We start from the raw sequence: 6,833 nt of genomic DNA on the forward strand, positions 1-6,833 counted from the left end.
AGATTCCCAATCTCCTTTAAGATATAAGTGTTAAAGACAAGCGTGTTATCATCATCGAGTAAGGAATTGATGAGGACCTGTTGATAATTATATCGGTCTGTATACTTAGTGTTTGCTCTTCCACACATTAAGTGCATAAAGACGCCATATATGTCTTCTACATTCATACACATAAAACGATTAGGGTCCACCTTATAATTCTCCATTCTCTTCACAAGTTCTTCATGAGATAAGTCAGTATTAGTCTCAATTAGATCAATAGGTGCAAACCAAGCTCTATATTTCATTAACCCATCTTCCTTATCCACAATTTTCTAACGGGAGGCATCTAAGACAAATAACACAAAATTCATATTAGTGATTGTTAACAAATGATTAAACATGAGATATAATCAAATTTCATCCAATTTCCATGAAAAAATCTTTTTGAGCTTTTACTAGAGTGAAATATTTATTAATGTATAATGTTCATCCATGAGATAATATATATTTGATCCGATTTTTTTTTTCAAAATTAACAAAATTAAAACTTTGATTTTATGTTAAAAATAAATAGAAAATTAAATTTCGGATCAAACAGCGCAAATGGCACTAAAATCGGAGTCTTAGATAGCAAGATACACAGAAAATATTAATCTGGACACATTATCCCGCATGCATAGTCAGGCGCTTGCGTTTCATGCTTGCTACAGTGAGTGCTATAGTATGCTACAGTGAGCGCTATAGTTATACAAGATCATGCACTCCCCCACACACATAGTCAGAGTTTGGGACCTACGCGCCGCCTTTCGCAGCTCCGATGACGTCTGGTTCGGCATCATCCAACTCGATTTTTCATCCTAATTCCAATCGTGGCTTTAGATTTTCAATCGGAGGTCAAAATAAGTCGGAATCATAAAAAAACCAATTCTGGTACTGTTCGTCATCTTCTCAAAAATCAAGGTTTCTGAAATTTTGTAACCTTAATGCGACCAAATTCATATTTTGACCATAACTTTCTCGTTTTAAGTCCCTTTTTAACAAATCACATATCCTTAGAAAGCTCTCAAAAAGATCTTTCCAATAATATATCACTCACAACATCATATTGCCTAGATCAAAAGATATGAACAAATAAAATTTTAGGTTTCATGTTTTATTATAGTTTATACAAACTAAACCCTTTTAATTCCAGAATTTTTACAATAATTCTAGCACTCTAAAACATAAACTTAACAGCCATCAGATCATGTATTTCATGAAAAATAATTAACATATAAATTCATGCATTTTCATGAAATAAACTTAACCATTTGTACGAATCCAAGGCAAAAACAAGCTTTGATACCAATGCTGGAAATATAAAAAAAGATTCTAGAAGCCATACCTTTTTAAGTAGAGGAATAATTGAATGTTGGATCACGTTAATGGCCGGAAAGAAATCACAAGCGGAAATCTTTCTCGGATCACAGTATATATGCCTTTTTCTATTGAGTTGGACAATGTTCTTATTTCCTCATCAAGAAGACTAGGAGAAGCAACGATGCTCTTTTTTTTTTTTTTTCATTCACTGCGTTAATTCTTTTGGAAATTTTTTTAACTCTATGGAAACTAACATGGGAAGTTGATTTAAAATCAACTTTCTTCAATCTCCCCATAACCGCACATGGTAACTGCTTACCATGTGCGGTTGGGTTGGGTTGGCCCATCATGGGCGACCCGCCCATCTAACAAAATCCCAACTACAACTTACCAATAGATCAATCACTTCCACACATTCTTAAAATGGATAAATTAAGAACCATAAAATAAAGATTAAGATATTGCTGTAATAATAAAAAGATTTATGATAACATTATAATAAATATAAACAAAAGGACTTCAATAAAACTTAGCGAAAAGTAGCTCGTCCCAGCTCACAAGTTTCTTCGCTACTACCCTCATCCTCCATGTCTTCAACAAGATCAAAACAGTTCAACCAGTTGTTTATTGTAAGAAACTTTCTATAATTTTATTGTGTATTATGTCAAAAAAGTAACAATATAGTTACAAATTCTTATACGAACTTGTTCTATATAAATTAATGTAACATAAATTCATTAAAAGTATATCATGTGAATCAAGAGATATTTAATTTAGCTAATTTAATCCTAACACGTCAATTTTACAATACAAATTTATATAAGAGATTGTACCTCTATTATTACTCATGCTGATGCTAAAATGGAATGTGTTTATATATGTTTTGTTTAATGAAATTTTGCTCTTTTTTTAAGAAAAAAAAAAGGGTTACCATGTATGTAGATGATTAGATGAAGGAGAACATTTTATATATTTAAAATAATTTTGAATAAATGTACTTTTGTGACAAATATATTTTGTTAAACATAGATGCAAAGAATAATTTTATAGTTTAATATCCCTCCCAAAGGTTTAAATGTTTTAATATAATTGACTGCTCATCTTTATATGTGCTGTGAAAGAGTTTTGGTGCTTGGAGCATTGTTTCTTATCTATTCACTTTTTGTCACAAGTGTATGAATATTAAGATAATTGGTTGAAGTATACATGTGACAAATAATACTCTTATAACAATCTTAGAGCATTAATAAAAAAAATATTAACTAACTAAATTTGCCTTAAAAAATAAAAATAATAATTACATTAATTTTTATTTTATTTTTAGGGTTCATTGATAAATTAATATTTTTCACTTTTCATTAATGTCCCAGATTATTAAAACATCACAAGGGCGACATCAAGAAGCTCTGACACTGGAAGAAAAAAAAGATCCCACTCTTTGCCAAAGTGCACAAAACTTAGATAAAAGTTTGAAAACACCAGTGATATAAAATTGGCAAGTTGAGACAACACACAGTGCTGGATTCTTACGATTATCAAATCGAATAAGATTTCAACTTCTTCAAGTCTCTCCAATAACATACAAACACAAAGCTACCTAATATGATCTTCCAAAAAATAAGTTTTAGATAATTTTATACTTAATTTATCTTTATTTTTTTTATAATTTATCTTTTATTTTTTTTATTTATGTATTTTGAGTTTTTATATAGTTTATTTTGATTTAGAAGAAAGTGGTAGTTGTGTTTACATAATTTAGGGAATGTAAGGTCCGTTATGCTCCTAATTTTTAAGTTTAAATTCTGTAAGTTAGTACTTAAACTAGCATTACTACCAATAATAATATATCTGAAATATTATTATTTAGCAATTGAAAAATTGTATTGAGTGGTATTCAGTCCATCAAAGTACTTAAAATATATTTATGAAAATTTAAATTTTCTCCTATTAATTCGTTTATTAATTACATTTTATAGTTTGTTCAATTTCACATGGCAGATAATTCATATCCATAACACCACCCAAATAGGGTAGAACTAAGACTTTGCATGCTCGAGCATAGGTTAGAAAAGAATGCATTAATTAAAAATAAAAAGGAAAAAAAGAAGAAAAAGAAACACTTAGGAAACTAATCCCAAAAGCCGAAAGTAACCATCCGCACATGCGCTTGGCATGCGAACAATCTATATCTATCTATATATTTATATAAAGTTGGGATTATAAGAGGTGATGTGGCATCATCATTTCTCATCTTTGTATATTCTCTATTATCTAATAAATAGATAAATTTTCTTTCAAATTTGGTTTTTCATCTTCTCATAATTAATTTGATTGTTATTACACAATCAATATGTAACAGTTCATCAAAAGACTCACTATCTTCTCATCAAAAGACCCACTATCTTCTCTAATTGAAACCTTCTTGATCATAAATTAAGCAATAATTTATAAATATGTTTAATCACTCTTCTCCTTTGCCGCACCTTAATTTATAAATAGCAACAAAAAATATGATATCCCACGTAAACATAAATACAACATAAAAGAACAGAAAATAACAATGGCTCTAAAACATGTGTTTTTCATTTTGGCCCTCACTTGCCTGATCATGGAAAATATTGCAAATGCAACCAGCTGGAATGATCGCCTCAACAACAATATGAAACCAGACTATGATCTTACAACAAGACTCGAAGTTAGCGAAGGCCTAACGGAGTGTTGGAATGTGTTAATGGAGTTGAAATAATAGTCAGGCTGATATTGGCCCTGACTGTTGCCGCGCTATTGATATTATTACCCGTAATTGTTGGCTTGCAATGCTCACCTCTCTCAGATTCACTGTCGAAGAAGGGAACATACTGAGAGACTACTGTGATGCATCTTCTGCTCCTTCTCCAGGTGGCCTCACGATGATATATCAGCCTTAGGTTTCAAAGGTTTTGGCTTAGATAAGGTGCATCTATGGCACTTCTATTTCTGTACTGTTAATTTAGCTAATGCAATTTTAAATAATTAAAAATGTATTTTTGGTTTTACCTTTACTTTATTTTTTTCATGTTTTTTTTTTGGAAGTCTTGCCTTAATCGAATAGAATAAATCGTTAAAAGTAGAATAAGAAAAAAAAAGATAATACTAAATTCTTTTTCAAAACCATGTGAAGTGCGGTTCTATTACCTAGTATATATATAAAGCTGAGACTACAAGAGGTGATGTAGCATCACTATTTCTCATTTTCTTATATTCTCTATTATTTAATAAATTGGTTGATATTAAAAAATAATTACATTACAAAATATTAAAAATAGAAAATAATTATTAGATTACAAAAGATTACATGTCTCTTCCTCTTTCTATTTAAATTCAACAATATGTGACCATTAATAATAATTAATTACAAGTCTTGAAACATTCATTTATTTTATTATGCATACAATTAAATTTTAGTGGCTTAAAATACATCAATTAATTAATATAGGAAGGAAGGTTCCTTCATATTCTCTAAATAATGTCATTAGGGCCTAATTTTAATGGCATAATCTCATATTTAATTATACAACCTTTTGTTTATTGTCTTTTGGCTTCTTCAAACTCTATAAACATTAAATATTTAAGATTTGTGGCATCATTATTTCTCATCTTTTTATATTCTCTATTATCTAATGTATTGGTTGAGATTAAAAAACAATTACAGTACAAAATATTAAAAATAGAAAATAATTATTAGATTACAAAAGATTACATGTCTCTTCCTCTTTCTATTTAAATTCAACAATATGTAACCATTAATAATAATTAATTATAAGTCTTGAAACATTCATTTATTTTATTAAGCCAACAACTAAACTTTAGTGGCTTAAAATACATCAACTAATTAATATAGGAAGGAAGGTTCCTTCATATTCCATCACCAATGCCACTAGGGCCTAATTTTAATGCCATAATCTCATATTTAATTATGCAACCTTTTGTTTAGTGTCTTTTGACTTCTTCAAATTCTATAAACATTAAGTATTTAAGATTTGTTATGTTTGAGTTTTTTTTTTATATTTAATCAACATCCTCTTTAGAAATATTCTTGTGCTTTTATTTTTTGACTTATTTGAATTTTTAGTATTGTGTGCTTCATGGAGTACTATTTTCTTCATGAGTTGAATAATGATAAAGATAGTATGATGATAAAGGTTAGACTTTTTAGGATGTGGGAGTCTGTTAATACCAAGAAGAATGGAGAATTGATTAGTGTGAATATGATTTTTATTGATGAAAATGTTGTATAAAAAATTCATTCTCCCATTGTTTTCTCTAATTTTTTTCCCAATTGTTTTACACTTAATGTAGCATGTTTTTCTTTTTCATAGGAAAATCTAATGCATGCAACAATTAGGAAACATTTAGTGACAAAGTTTAGGCACATGTTGAGTGATGGTTCTTTGTACAATGTCAAGAATTTGAAAGTTGTTTTAACTACAAGCGAGTACATATCACTTTCAAATCAGTATAAGATTATTTTCTTAGTTATAACTTCGTTTAAGATGTTAGGAGAAGTAACTGTTAAGATTCCGATCAATAAATTTCAATTCATATCTCTGAATTTGATTGATATACGTGTGAATGATAACAAAATCTTCTAAGGTATTTTCTTAATTATTAATATTTGTTAATATTTAAGTGTATATTAGAAATTATTGATCCTTATGTTTTAACATGTTTATGTTATTTTTATATAATATTACAAATGTTGTCGAAAGTTTATGTGGCGTGGGTGATATTGAGGTCGTTGGAGCTGGTTGAAAAAAAAAAGAGATATAAAAGTTCTAACAGATTAGCAAGTTGAATATAATTTGGAACTTATCAACAACTACAAAAGATATAAGGTCTGTACACTTACACTATACACATTAATATATTTTTTTAAAGTTAACAAAAAAATAAATAACTTTCATAAATAACATTAGTTTTATAAGGCTGTCTCATCTTTAAAAAAAAATCATATTTTTTATCAGTTTCATCAAGTGCAAAGTAAGAAAAAATGATAATACTAAATTCAATGTATATGAATCCACCAAAAAGTTTTAAAAATTTAGGGTGAAACACTTGGAAACGACAATTAGGTACTACCTCAAGAGATCTTATTGCTTGAACCAACCAAGGGGTATGTTTGTGATTGCTGTGACTAAGTATAAAGAGATAGTTGGTCAGTGGTAAGAACCAGCCTATTGGCATCTTTAGGCACAAAGAACTTAAGAAAAAAGCCCACATTAGACACAAGACTCTATGCTCAGCATGTAGCAAGCTTATCAAAATTCAGGTGCTTTAAGAATCAAATTCACATTACATGAAAAGTTCACTATTCAGAATGGCACTCTCTATGACAGCAAAGAAATAAGTGGTAGAAAACTTCTGAAAATCAATATACATTTTTCTTTGTGATTGGGTAGTCAAACCCCACTAACTCGGTTATTTCAAGTAGCTGGGTCAGCTTCAACACAGTC

The 6,833-nt window shown here is 29.1% G+C and overlaps 1 long non-coding RNA gene across 1 annotated transcript; it reads right to left on the minus strand.

The window, feature by feature from the left end:
- Positions 1-565: 565 nt before the first annotated feature.
- On the minus strand, positions 566-1,646 carry LOC112497722 (uncharacterized). Its single transcript, XR_003064657.2, has 2 exons — positions 1,367-1,646; positions 566-839 (listed from the first exon to the last, which is right to left on the minus strand). It is a non-coding gene; the product is annotated as an uncharacterized LOC112497722 (long non-coding RNA).
- Between the last annotated feature and the right edge of the window lie 5,187 nt (positions 1,647-6,833).

This window comes from Citrus sinensis, chromosome 5 (genome assembly GCF_022201045.2).
Source record: "Citrus sinensis cultivar Valencia sweet orange chromosome 5, DVS_A1.0, whole genome shotgun sequence".
Taxonomy (NCBI): Eukaryota; Viridiplantae; Streptophyta; class Magnoliopsida; order Sapindales; family Rutaceae; genus Citrus; species Citrus sinensis.